The sequence below is a fragment of the Cavia porcellus genome, unplaced genomic scaffold (genome assembly GCF_034190915.1).
Source record: "Cavia porcellus strain 051 isolate PalLab524CR breed Dunkin Hartley unplaced genomic scaffold, mCavPor4.1 scaffold_11, whole genome shotgun sequence".
In the NCBI taxonomy this organism is placed as follows: domain Eukaryota; kingdom Metazoa; phylum Chordata; class Mammalia; order Rodentia; family Caviidae; genus Cavia; species Cavia porcellus.
The window spans coordinates 30,577,030-30,593,311 of NW_026947494.1; the positions used below are offsets into that span (position 1 = coordinate 30,577,030).

Below are 16,282 nucleotides of genomic sequence, written 5' to 3' on the forward strand. Positions count from 1 at the left end.
TAAAATACACATGGCACGCAGACATAGGTATTTCATCGTTGTGGTTCACGACTGAAAGACAAGGAAATCTTTGAAATATGAAATCTTCATCTTCATCTTCTCATGTTAGCTTCTGTCTTACCATTAGATGCCTAGAAAAAAATCAAGACCATGCAATTGTCCTTGATTTATTTATTTTTTATCAGTATGTTTTCAATAAAGTGTACATTCATCACAGGGAGTGGGTACATGTACATATTACGTCTTAATGCTTTGTTCTTCCCCTTATCCCTCTCCAAGAAGCCAGAATATGTGGGGACAGTAATGACCAGATAAGTATTCTGAAGGCCTGTAGTAAGAGAAATAGGTTAAGGAGTGACAAAAGTGAAGCAGCAGGAACAGCTCGGTAGGTGTGTGGGTTGAATTCAGAGTGGCACTGTGGAGCAGTAAAACAAAAACTACTTGAAAAGTTTGAAAGCTGTAACTAAATTTTGTACTATTATTTAATGCTAAAAATGTCACTAAAAATCAAATGTCATTAACCTTTTTTTATTCTCTTAAGAAATCAACTCATCTTCCTAGACTCCCATTTTCAAGTAAAATGCAAAAGACAAAGTAAATGAATAATTCCCAGGATTAAATAAGATTTTATAGGGTATTGATTTTAGAGCCCAACATCTATTGATTTAACTAAATGTGTCTTATTTTTAAAACTTCTCAAATGCTTTAGAGAGAAAGGAGCGGTTTCTTAAATCATGGCAAAATTTGGTAGCCTACTGTTCCTTACAGTTCTTTGGCTCTTGTTCTTTTTTGTTTTGTTTTTTGGGACAGAGTCTTGCTATGTAGGTCAGGCTGGCCTTGAAATTTTGGCAATCCTATAGGCTGAGATTACAAGTCTATGCCACCCTATCTAGTTTTGGCTCTGACAGATTTTCCCTGTAAATTCAACTCTGTGGCTTAATTGACCACCTATATAAAGATTTTTCCCAGCTGGGGGTTAAGCTCAGCTTGCATAAGTGCCTGCTTGGTAAATGCAAGGTCATGAGTTCACCAAATATATATATATATATATTTTCTATATACTTTTTATCAACTTTATTGCTAGCTGTTTCCTGAATAGGCACACATATTCCCAGCTACCTAAACTGACATCTCTAATTAGGAATCTCAATGTATATTATCCAGAATTCAATCTATTCTACTCCTCTATGCTCTAAGGCTATACCTTCTCCTGTACTTCTCCTGGTGGCCCCAGTGTCCATGCAGAAAACAAAGACTCAATGACAAGTTCTAGAGAACTTTCCCATGGTTTCTCTTACCTTACATATTCATTGGTTCAAGTCTTTAATTCTACTTTATCTTTCAAATCTACCCCTAATCCTTCAGCCCTCATAGCTCACTTGAACGATATTAGTTTTGTCATTGATTTACCTTGCTCCAGCCTTTTACATTGTATTGTTCATTCAGTTGACTAAGTTCTTCCCTGTTTTAATTGAAATTGCAAAAGCAATAGAGCTGCACCAAGAGTTCAAATGAGAAAGTACTATGTTACAGTCTGGGAGGCTGAGGCAGGATGATGGCAAATTTGAGCCCAGTCTGGGCAAATCAGCAACTGAGCAAGACCCCGTCTCAAATTAAAAGTAACAAATGGACTGGAGATGTAGTTCAGTATAACTGTCTCAAAAAAAGGGGATGAGATAGGGCTAGGGTATATGTAGCTCAGTATGAAGGGGAAAAAAGAAAACGTATGAACATTTTTAGCAATTAAACATGTATTTCTGATCTGTATGAAATTTTCAGCCTCATCACACTGTCATTACATGTAATCCTTTTTTGGTAATGTAATAATTCTTTATTAACTTTGAGTTAGGCTAAAATGCAAATTTTTCATATTTATGTATGTGGAGTAAAATTCAAATTTTTTTTAGATTGAAGTAGCAGATCCTAGCCTAATTTTCACTCTACTCTGATTTCCAGATTATAAATTAAAACAAACTTTCTAATGCACTAGGTCTTTTTATGTATTTTTTCCCTATCTTTAGAACAGCTAATTTCTTTTCTAACTCCCTATTACCTGCTTGGAAAATTATTCTTCACTAATGTTCAAAACTTCTCTCTATGGGGCTGAACATTTATGTCAGTGGCACAAGCGCCTGCCTGGCAAGTGTGAAGTCATAAGTTTGATTCCTGGTACAGGAAAAAAAAATTCAAATTTCTCTTGCAAGTTTTTGCCAAAACTTCATATATCTATGGTCCTCTTTATTATCTCTTTCAACACAATCCATTATTCTTTATCTATCCCAGTGTTTTAAATATATTGCACTTAGCCTTCTGGATGAGTTATGAGGAGAAGTATCAGGCTATTAATTTTATATTCATATCTCCAGTATATAGGTGCTGGGCACATGCTTGTTGAATCTTCATTAGTTTACAGTAGTAAGAATGTTATACATTTTTTTTTTTTGTCTTTTTCCTTTTTATCGATACCGGGGATCGAACTCACGACTTCCTGCTCACAAGGCAGGCGCTTACGCCACTGAGCTAAATCCCCAGCCCCCAACATTCTTAAAGAACAATTTATCTGGCAAGTTTGTATATACAAATTTAAAAGTTCCCCAAGGTGCACGTATTCTTCTGATACCCTTGGTATTAATACAGCAATATTCCTAAAAATAGAGAATTAGAGACTTGCCTATTCAGAGACATATATAACTTTTTGTATTGAATAACTATACTATGGTCAAAATGGTTTTCATACTAGTTTTCTAGTCAGCATCCCTTAAAGCCTGTTTTCACAAGTGTATTTTTACAGTAATACTGTAGAATTAAAATCCAAAAGATAAACATAAAATTAAAAATGTCATTATCAATCCTTAACTCCTAGACTGGACATTCAAAAATTTTTACAGGTCTTTAAGATGTACAATAGGTTTTAACCAAAATATTTTTGCATATATATTGTTAAGTACCATTATAGTTCTTTCAAATTCATAATGCAAGCTATTTCTCCTTACCTCAAGCAAAAATTACAATTTGCCTAAGAAAAAATTTGTCTAGATATTATGAAGAATCATTTGAATAATTGAAGCTAATGAATGTTGACTTTTTATAATCTTTTAAAAATTTGTGTGTGTGTCTTTTTGAGACAGGGTCTCACTATGCAGTGCAGGCTGGCCTCGAGCTCATTTTGTATGCAGGCTGGTTGTGAACTCTCAGCGATCCTCCTGCCTCAGCCTCTGAGTGCTGAACAAAGGCATGTGCCACCAGGCTCAGCAACTTTAGAATCCTAAAGGGCTGGGGATTTAACTCAGCTGGATAAGCGCCTGCCTTGCAAGCGCGCAGTTGTGAGTTTGAGACAGGGTCTCCTGTGTGGTGCAGGATAGCTTAGAATTCACTACTTAAGCCATACTAGCTTCAAACTTAGGTCAGTCCTCCTTCCTCAGCCTGTTGAGTGCTGGGATTACAGGTGTGTACCACCACATCTGGCTTCAGAGTAGTGACTTTGGATAAGTACTGACTCCAACACAGTAAGATAGTTGACAAATTAGAAACATAACTACAAAGGAAATTGGGGTTTTGAAGTTATGTTTTCAAAGAGAAAAAAATACTTTAAATATCTACAGAGCAACGTTTAAAACAATATTTTGTGTAAATTTGTTTTTAATTTTTTAGAGGTAAAGAAACTGGCCTCTTTGTTCCTGGAACTCACTCTTTTCCAAATGCTGCCTTCCTTATTCTCTAGAATAAGATATGAGCTATTTTTTTACACCCTTTGGTGACAAGTTTATTGTTATAGCCAGTCTTAAATTTTTAAGCAAAACTAGGAATATTTATACTACAGACGTTGAAATGCTGACCTCACTGACAAAATTATTAGTTTTTGTTGAACTTTATGTGCATTAAATCAGCAATAGGAATAGTTCATGATAAAGTTATTGCCACTTTATTAATATAATTTTAAAAGGTCATTATAGCTACTTTTCCATGGATGGAGTCATTAATAAAGTATACAATATAATTTGAAAAGATCAGGCTGTTTATACAATTCTAATAGCCCTTATTTTCACCCTAACTCGTATGTAAAGGAAGCACATAAATAGAGGGATATTTGATGCTTTACTGTTTGGGGCATTAAAATTTCTCTCACGAGTGATATGTGATGAACTTTGCCTTGGATATGACTGCTATGATTAAAACTTACACCAAATGCAAATACACTAAACAACATCAGTACATCATAATATAGTTAAAAAGAAATGATCTACAGCAGGCCTGAGTCTACCTTCTAGTACTCACTACTAAATGATTGATTCTAAGCAACATTTTCCTGGAGTCAGTGCTTGCATATTGAATTCTTACGACTTATTAAGTTATTTCAGCAAGATTTGAGAATTGTCTCTAGTACAAAATGAATGTACTTCATGCCTTATGGAAGTATAAGTGCTCAAGAAATTTATTTCTGAAATGAATACATGAATAAGTATACACATAATTAAAACTTACCTAAATTCATTTTCCTATTTTGATTTTCCACAAAATGAGCAAATGCTGAGGCTACCATAATTCAGTGTGTAATTTAAAAATGTATCTTTAGTTATTTTGATGCGGTTAGCTAACACTCAGCTCTTACAGTTCTATTGCAAACAATAGTAAACAGACCAATATCTGTCTACTCAGCGTCCACTAATTGTACTAGGCATTTTGAGATTCCTAAAAGATATTAAATGAGCTGAATGAGTTATCCTTAAGCTATTGCATTCCATCAAACACCTGTCACAAAACTCTACATTTTTGCTATATCTATAAGGGATTAGGGAAAACTATTGTTTTTATTGTGAAAAAATCAATTATTCACTGTAATAATTTTCTAAAATTTAACCATTTCTCATATTAAACATATAAACAATAAACTTACTCTATTTGTACAAATTCATAATTTTAAAATGTGCCTATTTAGAACCCAATTTCAAAAAAAGAAAAAAAAAGAAGCCAACTTCAGCTTTATGTAAATGTGGAATTAGTAACAAATGCTCACTGCTACATCTGGGTAGCAATTCACCATGGATTTTTTTTTTCCATCTGAGATTATAATACCGAGATATTTGTATTTTTAACATTAGCTGAACATTTATTAAACTTCATAAAGTATTTAAGCTAAGCATAACACAATATGCAATGACCATAGTATTTCCACCTTTAAAGTTCTATTTAAATTCTCTTTGGTTAATGGTTGACAAACATTCTTTGTTCTAATTCAAATTTCACCACCCTTAGTACAAAACCAGTATCTGCATGTTTGCCTATTTTACTTGCTTAGCTTTTAACAAATGGTTATTAAAATAATTATCTTTGATGCCAAATACCTTTCTTTGGGTTGTCTTTAATTTGAACAGAAATATCTTTTTATCAATTTGCTTTGTACAAGGTAATTTTGCCAGTGAAAACTGTAACCCTATCCACATTTAATATATTGGTAGCTCTTCTTTCTGATTGCTTTGCTACAACAACAGTTAAATTCAAAACAGGAAGTCATGTGTTCTTCCTTGAGATACCAACCTTTAAAGACTGACTTATCTCCCCCTGCTGGTAGCAATATAACTCTCATTTTTGAATATGTAGTTTCATAGTGAAAATTTTGAGGTGAATAGCTTTGGCTTCATACTTTAAAGGGAGGGTTATGTTAATTCTCTAGTAAATTTGGTACATACATAATGTTTTAATAAAGTTAGAATTTATACATGTATCATTGAAAGGACCTGGCATATTTCTGAAAAACAAAGAATTTATTAATGCTCCCTTAAACAGATTTCATAACATTATAGTATTGAAATCTACACACAAGAAATAAAGTGAAATGGTAAGAAATGCTTGAACTTTGCTATTTCAGAATTATATAATCCTTTTATTCTTAGTTTTTCTTTTCATTCTACTCTCATACAATATGCCTTTTTAAATTCTGTACACAATTCTCTCATTTTTTCCTTTTAAATCCTGTATACAGTTTTAATTATATTTAAACAGAAAAAATGAAATGGCAAATGAGAGGTAACATTTACTTTGAGTAGAGTGAAAAACTTTATAGGAGTTAAATTTTTAAGGAATAATTTGTTCTTATTCTATAAAATTGGTCATTTACCTTGCTCTCCTATAACTAATTAATAAACACTCATTTTAAAATTGAAGGGAAGCTGAGAAGAAAAAAACAACTTTTGCTTATTATTTTGCTGGCATGTTAAGACTAGAAAACACATTCCAATAGATCAATAATATTCATAGATCTAATTATGTCAAATATAGATCTACTAAGAATATAATTTCTCCTAACTTTATGTTTGACATTTTTACCAACATACTTTCTTTCCTGGGATACCTTATTTGAAATCAGTGTCAAATCTAAAATATCTTGCTGCCTCCACTAAAATTCACTATTTTATAGGCAATTAGAAATTTCTAACATTCCTCTTTTTCCATTTTCTAACATGAAAGTAAAGGAATATTCGGGCTGTAGATTTTTTTAAAAGACACCAAAACGTATTTTTGCATATAATTCACAGTAAGGAGTATATTTTCAAGGTAACTCAGCACATGTAACACACACATAAACAAAATGTTTATTTGAAATTCTGTCTTTACGTATTTGGATTTTTTATTTTCTACATTTTAAACATAATGCCCACTAAATTAATTTCATGATGTGTAATGATATATAATACTTTAAAATACTGATCTAGAGAGATGCTTTGACAAGTTGATGTGAAAGATTAGTTAAAACTATCTTCAGAAGCTTCTTTCATAACAACTATACTTTTGAGTTTTTAATAAATTTTGTATTCTTTTCATAAATAAAACCACTTTTGAACTGATGTTTGTCTTGAACAATTCAGTACTAAAATACACGTATAGTTTAACTTTCTGGTTCAGATCCAGCGTATGCGTAGGTTCCATAAAGATTAGGCTATCATGAAGATTTATGGCCTAGAATAACTTTATATTGAAATCATATTTCAGAAATGCATTTTCAGTAAGGGCCCTACCCTATGCCTTGCTTACTGAAACCTGTAGTATAACATTGTAACTGGTTATTCTGACTTAGAAATATAAGGCATACAGAAACAAACACATTCAGTTAAGTCACAGAGTTATACATAGAGTGGCTTAAATATCTATAAATGTAGAAAAAATTCTTAATTATAGGTCAGAAGGATTAATGAAAGAATACAGCTTATTCTTTGTGTTTGTTTGTGACAGGGTCTCACTATGTAGTATAGGCCAGCCTTAAATTCACTTATGTAGCCAGGCTGGCCTCAAACTCAAGATGATCTCCTGCCTCAGCCTTCCGAGTGCTGACATTACAGGAATGCACCACCACACCTGGCATTAAAGATTATTCCTGAAGACCAGAATAGGCCAAAATGAATAAAGACATTCATAGATGAAAAAAAAACCTCATTTCTAAACTCTTACCAAAAATGGACCAATATGTTAAGTAAGCTTCATAAACACTATTGCAAATTTAAGGTACTTACTTTAGAAATTTGAAACAAGAACACATTTACAAATTGTTAAATAATCCGACAACTGCATAGTTCTGACCTCAAAACTGGCATCCCTAACTCATCAATGTTTGTCATCTTAAAAGTAACCTAATCATCCTAAACATGAAATAATCTTGACAGTCTAAAACTTCTAAAAACTCATACAGTATACTTGATTTTTTTCTATCTTTTAAACTTGCTTCTTATAATTTTTGTAATGGTAGTTAATACAAATAGTTAAAATTTAAAATCCATTTAAAAATTTAAATTAAACCTGCAATTTATTGCTCAAAATTACATATGAGAATATCCAGAAATATTCTCAGCAAATAAAACTGAGTCATGCAACCCTTCTTACAGCAACAAGGCAATCTTTGGTCATATTAAAGATTTACTGGGCTACCTTCCAAACAACAATTAACAAGTTAAGGATATAACAATGAAATATAAGGCCACCAAAAGTCAACTGCCTTTGGACATAAGAGTTTTAAAAATGTAAAACACACTGGAACAATAAACAAAAAGAGGAAAAAAACAGACAGTAAAATGAAGAAAATAAGACTATTAATTGATTCTACATAAGATCTCAACTTGGATACTTAAAATTTTGGCAAGGAAAATACTGATTTAATGAGGAAATACTGACATGCACTGGAACAATTTCTTTAATTGTATATCAGAGGAAAAAACTGGTATGAATTATATACAAATTAAAGCCCTTAAAGACAGTTACCTTGTCAGTTTTTGATCATTATTTTATAAGAAACACCTAATATAAAACTAGTAAGCACCTAATAAGGTCTTAATATGTATTTTAGTGTGGGAAGAAACTAAATATTTAAATTTTAAATTAAAAAATCAACTTCTGCAGTAATGCTAGGACTTTCTTCATCAGAATGTACCTGCTACAGTTACTTAGACATACAAAATCACTATTTCACCAGTAACATTGAAGTATACAGGAAGATAACTGTCCTTCCATAAGCAAACTGAAATGTTGCTATTTTGAAATAGTGAACAACATATTCTTAGCAATCTGTACCCCCCCCCCTTTTGTACAGGCTATCGGGCTATCGAACTCAGGACCTCATGCTTGCCAGGCAGGCGCTGTGCCACTAAGCTAAATTCACAGCCCTCTCTGCTACTTAAATCTGCTCTTAAGATTAATGAGTAAATCTGTAATGAACAGAATACTGGACTTAGTAAACAATGTTTGTTATTAATGTTTTAAAATATCAAGACTTTAATACAAAAATTCAATAAATAAAATATGAATACGTAATAGTATAGCATAGACAAAGGGTTAGAACAGTTTCCAGTGTACTGGTATATTTACTTACTTCAACATAAAAGGGTACTTTGTCAGCCACCAGGAAATATTTCTCACCTTCATTTTATAGTTTTAAAAAATCATTTTCAATTTATTGGTACACTAAGTGCTATCACAAGGTAGGTAAATATAAAGAAACAGCAAACCAAATAGTGAATTAAAATACCCCCACTAAGCCTGATCTCAACTTTCACTGAACCTTTTCTTCACAAGAAAACTGTAAAAATAAATCTAGTTTTTGTTTTGCCTGATAGCATAATTGAGTTATCAGAGTAGCCATATGTAACCCTGTATGAAAGGCCTCCTAGCTATAGACACAAACATCTTTGAATTCCTGTGTCTACTACACAGTTTGTGCACAATAAGGTGAATGAACTTTCCCAGGGCTGTTTGATTTAGGCAGTTAACCAAATGCTCGGACTCCAGTTCACTGAAAATAACATGTATTTGGGGAGATGACAAGATGGAGAAAGCAAAATAATTCACTCTACTATGGATATGGTTATATGATCCACTAAATGACTGTACTCCAGCTTGCCCTTTTTCAGAAACCAAAAAGCAAATAATATCACCAGTTTATGGGCTTTCAAATGTCTAGAAGTGATCTTTTTCCCACAACTCTGCAACAAACTTGCATTTTCCCAGGTTTCACCACCTTTTATAAAGTTGTCTGTGGCATATAAATAATGTTAGACATTCTTAAGCATATATTAAAGAACAAGAGTTCAGAGGCGGAGAGGAGAGGGTGCCACAACACCTACCTTATGGCACTATTCTAGGCGCTGGACACACCAGTAAACAAAAACCAAACCTTTTGTCCTCCAGGAGCTTACATTGTACGGGGCAAGGAGAGAGGGAGAAGATATGTGGAATGTCCAAAGGATAAAATAAGCAGGGAGCCTGGGGCTTTGCACTTTAAATTGTGGCCATTAAACACCAATATGACATTCGAGCAAAACTGCTGAAAGATGAGGGAGAGAGCCCTATGAATACTTGGGAAAGGAGCCTGGCAGCGCCACCCTCACCTCCACCACTCCGGCCACTGTGTGCAATGTCAAGGCTTTGGCTTTCCCTCTACTCAGGTAACGACAGAAACCCATGGCAGGGTTTGCAGCAAAGACATGACAAGGTCTTAGTACCTTCGGTGACTTCTGAGGCAAAGGAATATCCTGTAGGCAAGTTTTTCCATAGTTTTAGCACGTTGTTCTACGCATACGCGCGATACAATTAAAATTGACTAAAAGGACACAAATTTCGGCTTGTTTGAATAAAATCTGCTTACCTACTACACATTTTACCTTAAGGATAGGCCCCTTCTCGTTTACATAGATAAACTTTAGAGACCTGTAAAACACGGAACCCGCTCCTTGTTTTACAGCGAGCGACTACCAGGGCGTGATACAGCGCGCATCATCAGTTTGTGCTCCAGCCTCATCCAGCGCCTCAATTTCAATGCGGAGGAAGCGCAGCCCGCAGTCGCGGACCAGGCCCGGCTCTCACAGCTCCACCCACACCAGGACGCGGGTGCCGGACACTGCTCCGTCGCAGCCCGCTCCTCGCTCGCACAGCGTCGCCTACAGGCCTCATCCAGACAGTTAGGGAAGCATCAGAAACACCGCCAGCAAAAAGCGAGTCGAACAGCGTGCGCCTGTTTGCAGAAATAAATGTATCACAAACACGACTGATTCCAACTCAATCCAGCTGCGAGTCATCTTCACCTCCTAGGGCTGTACTCTTACTCCGCCGAAATGACACACAGACAGGCGTGAATCCGGCCTCTCAAAAGGAGAAAAGGTGTACGATACATCCATCCACCGGGCCGAGGCATACATTTTAAAAATGCCCCATCGCCGTCGCACCGCCGGCGTCCTCTGCGTGGCCGCCCGAAGCTGGGCTCCCTAAGGTTAAAGACGTTGAGCAGGGGGCTGAGCGCGGCCTCCGCCCGCCGCCGTCCGCCGCGGTCCGCCGCCCGCGAGGCGCTCCGGGCCTGAGCACCCTCACGCGCTCCGCCGGCACCGAACTCGGGCCCCGCCGCGGTCGGTCTCGAGGAAAAGCCCGAGGACAGCCGGCTTCCGAGTCGCGGCACAGAAGCCGCCCCACAAAATCCGCTGCATAGGCACTGCAGCGGCCGCCCCGAGGAGGAGAAGGCCGTACAGAAGAGCTGCGGCCCCACGCCCGCCTGCCGGCCTGGCAGAACCGGAGAGCGGTGCGGCGAGGAGCGGTGCGGTGCGGCGCGGCGCGGCGCAGCCGAGAGCAGAGCCCGAGTGGCAGCGGCGGCGGCGGCGGCGGCGGCGGTGGCGGAAGTGGAGTGGGGAAGAGGGGGTGGTTGTTAGTGTTTGGCGCCGGCGGAGGGAGTCATTCCTGCAGCTGCACTTCCGGTCGGCATTTTGTTCTGAGAGGGAGAGACGGAACGAGAGAGAGAGACACACAGGGCTCCTTCCCCCCGCCCTCCCCCCCTCCCTCCGTCGGTACCGACTCACCCGACACCACCAAGCCGCAGGGAGGGACGCCCCCGCCGGCAGGAGGATTGGTTCCCGGGCCCGTGGCGATGCCCCCCCGGTAGCTCGGGCCCCTGGTCGGGTGTTTGTGAGTGTTTCTATGTGGGAGAAGGAGGAGGAGGAGGAAGAAGAAGCAGCGATTTGTCTTCTCTGCTGGTCTCCCCCCGGCTCTACATGTTCCCCGCACTGAGGAGACGGAAGAGGAGCCGTAGCCACCCCCCCTCCCGGCCCGGATTATAGTCTTTCGCCACAGCGGCCTCGGCCTCCTCTTGGATTCAGACGCCGATTCGCCCAGGTAAATTCCTGCTCTTTATTTCGGCGGCGGCGGCGGCGCCAGGTCCTCAGCGGCTCTCCTCCGCGCTCCCCTCCCCGCCTTTCCTTAGCGGCCCCCGGTCCCTTCCACGGAGAGTCGAGAGTTCGCTCCTCTCTCTCTGTGGCAGCCGCCCTGGGTGGCGGTGCTTTCGTGCCCGCGCTCGGCTGGCTCCCGTGCTGGGAACCGGGCTCCTGCCGGGCGGCCGGGGAGGCGTAGGCCCGGCGGAGAGTGCAGGCCGCGGGCCAGCGGAATCTACTTGAGCTCGGGGATTAGGAGAGCGCCGGGCGGAGCGGAGCGGCTGCTGGTCGGTGACAGGCCTCGCCCGGGAGAGGAGCCGTAGCTGGCGAGGAGGCGGAAACAATACAACTCACAGCAAATGTGCTCCCATCGTCCCCATATTTACAACTTTCCCGGTCCGGGAGTGGGGAGCGTCCCAGGGAAACAAACAACCCCCTCCTTCCCCCTGTGACCCCACGAAGGGAGGAAGTAGTTTCAGTTAGCGAGCCAAATGTAAATACTCGGATGCGAAACGGTGGTAATTCTTTCTCTCTGGAAAACTTGTTTGAATGTTGGAAAGTTAATAAAGAGTCGTTTTCTTTGTAGAATTAAATCACCCACATTAGTATTTAATACAGGGAACCATAATGTAGAAGTGACTGTGCCCCCACCCCCCGGAGAGCTTTTATGTTGTTTGACAGTGTGTGTTGCACATGGACTTTTAATTCAAAGTCAAGTATGAAGTACTTGACAGGTTTACTCTGCCACTTTATATTTGTATGTGTTATGTAAGGACAGTTTTAACCGACTGTGCATAAAGCACTCAGGTACTTCCTGACCCAAACATGTACAAGCATACAAAGAATTTAAAATGTTCTGAGCATTGTGCTGAGATAAGGATTAAGACGAATTTTCTTTAAAAAGAGAGAAATTAAGTAATACTTAAAATCTTTCAGTGTCTTTTAAAAAGAAAGAAGGTGCCATCCTTTCATGTTAGGGCTGATCTTCTTGAGGTCCCAGGGTTGTCATTGGCTGTTTGTGCCATGATGTTTGACTGTGTAATGAGAGAGGTGTCATTTTAATAGGTCATATGTATCTGTAAATGCTGGGGGAAAAAATACCAGTTCTATCTTAACAAGTTTTAGTTCAGGAGAAGTGTTGGGAGCCTGTTTCTGGAGACTTTAGTAGATTGATACAAGGGGGAACCGCCAGTTTAAAAGTCCTCAGTCATAGAAGTTGCATAGAAAATTACTGTAAACGTACCTGGGATAGACTCTTGATACTTTGTTTCATACTCAGTGAAGGAAAATCCTCATTGGTTAAAATGAAGCGACGCCGCACAAATAAAGTTCCTTGTCTTACTAGTGGGTGCCACACTGGTTCGAATTTTTTTGTTTCTTATTAAATTATTATTGTCGCAGTTAAGTAACTTCTGAACCTTATTTTTGAGTTTAACATTCTGCTTACAACAAATTGTTTCACATTTCCTACAAACGTACGGGTAAATGTTAGAGTGAAGTTAATATAGCTGTCACGTACAAAGCATGTTTTTAATGCTATAAATCCGTGTAGTAGTCAGTAGCGTGTCCGTGATTTGTATTGGTCAGGGAGCAGTTTGAATTTTAAAAAGCTTGAAGCTCCTGCTGAGCCCCAATCCCGGCCTCCCTCCCTCCCACTAATCTCCCATTCCTGTCTTTGTGCTGCCTGCTCCTGTTAGACACTGTTTGCTACAGGGCCTCAGGCCTACAGTGGTGGGGGGTGGGGGTTGCGGGTGGGGGACATGCCAGGGAGGGAATGCATAAGGGAGGAACTTCTCACATTTTTAGAGAAAGCTGAAGGTTATGTTTTTTGGGGGGGACATGGAGTGTGGTGAGGGCTTCATTATAAATGTTTGAAAGGTTTTCATGTGTTCCTGTGGTTGTCTTTGCAACTTTTATTCATTAAAATACTAAGATGTTTGTCGAGTTGAATGTATTTCCCCTAAAGATGGAAAGAACAGGTTTCATCAGAAGCAACTTACGTTTAGAGCTTTATAAATGGAGCCCTATGCAGATGCTTGACTAAGTGTGTTAAATATGTTTGATTTTTTTTCTTGAGACATTGGAATTATAATTATTCCTCTTATTTTCCCGATTCTACATATCTAATAATTCTGTATCTAATACAGATTGTGATAACTTTCATTAAGATAGCATAAACCTTTCCTTAAAATATATTTGAAAACGTCGTTTGGCTTAAACTACTTAAATTGTTCATTATTAAAAGAGAAAACTCAACTTAAACTTGAACTTTAAATTTTTGATTACTTAATTGGAGAGTATAATTTGTGTTCCACTGTTGGATCTCTCCTGTGTTGAGATACTCAACATGGCTAACCTTGTAAAGTATTTACATTTTTTAAAAAAGTCAGTGAAAAGAGACAAACAGTAAGTGCCAGTATTCTTAAAGCTCTAGTTACATTATTTAACTTGAAAACAGTCCATGTTAAACATTAATTATCGTCAGTGTTTTGAGAAGTATATGTATAATATTTCCTTTTTAAAGTCATTAAAACATTTGTTTACTGAAGTTATTCAAATGTATTTGAACCTGTGCTAGGAATGATTATACAGTGTCTACATTTAAGAAGAAAATATTTTTGAAGAAAGATTATTTGAGATTCTCTTTAGGGATGCAAAGTGAAACTTTTTACAGTAGTAGTAAGTAGTTTTGGCTCTGCATTGTAATCATTATTAAGTTTCCAAAATACAAGAAAAGACACTGAAACATGAAAACAGTTGTGAGAGGGTATAGAGTACCAGACACAGAGATGTCCCATTTCTAAGGCTTCCTAAACTAATCTCATATTTAATTTTTAGCAGCAATAAATCATCAGACTGTCTAGAAATCTGAACTGTGTTAGGTTTTGCCATGTGCCATAGCCTATTGTGGTATTTCTGCTTTCTCAAAATCAGATGCATAGATAGATGAGCAAATAAAATCTAAGTTTGAGTTTTAGGTAGTTTCATTTAACTTTCATTTCTTAATAGAAAAAGCGTAATTTATAGATGATTCTAAAATTTTAAACTAATATTTCACTTTTGTATTAGGTGATTGGAAGATTTAGATAAATAAAATTCTATTTAGAGAAATGTAGTTTTAATTCTATCACACTTACTTACCATAATATAAATAGGAAATTACTGGCTAAGTATTTTTATAGAAGCCTGATAATTAACTATTTAGTTAAGGATGCTAACATAATGAATTGGCTTTGGTGGCAACTTAGGGCCTTATAGCCTTCAAAGACCACTTTTTAAGCAAAGTTTTTCCTATTTTCAACAGTTGTCATTTATATCAATTTTTTGTATTTTTAATCTGGTTCTTCCAGGTTACTGGAGTCTATTTAGAAATATCCTCATATTTCGTTGAGTGAAATGACCAGCATGATTTCTATTTTTTGACAAAAAACTTGACACTAGAGACCATGTGGTTTGCGTAGATTCCTGGAGTGAATCAGTTGAGGAGGAAGGGATTCTCTGACACTAGTTTTTTTTAAAAATAGATTATGCTGCTTTAAGAAATGTCTGAGTTTTGAAGGTAGGTGTTGCTCAATGCTGACACTGATATCATTTGTGACTTTTTCAGTTATCTGGTTCAAGTTACTTTTCCCTCTTTTTCTTTTTTATCTTTGAGAGATGATACCTGTTTCTTGATTGTGTTTTCCTCTTAAGAAAGTAGAACTTTTACTTTAGAAATCCTGGTGTGTTTGGTGTTTGAATGACTTTTTATTTTCATATGTCCCTACAGAGATTATAAGTGAGTAACCATAATGTTAGTATTAATGTCTCCTAAAATATTGGGTTTTTATTTAAAAAATTACTAGAATAAATTTTAGTGTTTCTAGTTAGTTTAAAAGCATTTTTAAAAACCATGTCTATTGAAGGGCCATCATTGTAATTGTAAAAGGTATTTTATATGCTCAGAATATTTTTTCCTACATAAGTAATAAAAGTGATTTTAAATATTAGTCATAATTTTATGTAATTTTGATTTGATGTAAATCTGGAATTAATTTTAACGGGTTGGGTTTTGTAAGTTTACATTGTCTTAGGGCATATTTCTTTCTATTCCCAAAGTAATGCTAAGGAGTGATTGATTATTTTACAAGCATTGCCAGATAGTTTTTTCGCATAAGATTTTGAGAGCCTATCACTTGAAGGAATTGTGTTAACTATATTTCTGTGGTATTATCTCATTTAATTCTTCTAATAAGCTTGTGAAGTAAAAATGGTTATCTAGTTTACAGATGAAAGAAACTGAGATTGGGAAGGTTTAGAAAATTGCCTAGGATATGTGTTCCTGTGTGCGTACCATACTGGGATGGAATCCAGAGCCTTTTCACTGAGCTGCATCCTTAGCCTTTTTGTCTATTGGTTATTTTTGAGACAGGGTTTTGCTAAGTCAGTACATAGCACGGGCTGGTCTAGAACTTGGAGGTTCCTGCCTCAGCCTCTCAGAGTGCTGGATCTGGCTTGCCTGTGGTCTCACAGTTAGTTAGCAAGCAATTAGTCTGATTTGCATTTGTTCTTAAGAATTTAGGACTGCATTTCTTTTTTTTTTTTTTTTTTTTTTTTTTGTCTTTTTCCTT

The 16,282-nt window shown here is 37.3% G+C and overlaps 1 protein-coding gene across 2 annotated transcripts in view; it reads left to right on the top strand.

The window, feature by feature from the left end:
• The first annotated feature begins 11,325 nt into the window (after nucleotides 1-11,325).
• The window catches only part of Nipbl (NIPBL cohesin loading factor), a 161,233-nt gene continuing 156,276 nt past the window's right edge, over nucleotides 11,326-16,282 (top strand). Inside the window, exon 1 of one of the 2 annotated variants that reach the window (XM_063258090.1) lies at nucleotides 11,326-11,637. The gene's annotated coding sequence lies outside the window, so the exon portion shown is untranslated. The remainder of the gene's footprint in view (nucleotides 11,638-16,282) is intronic. The other variant, XM_063258089.1, reaches the window with a different exon arrangement.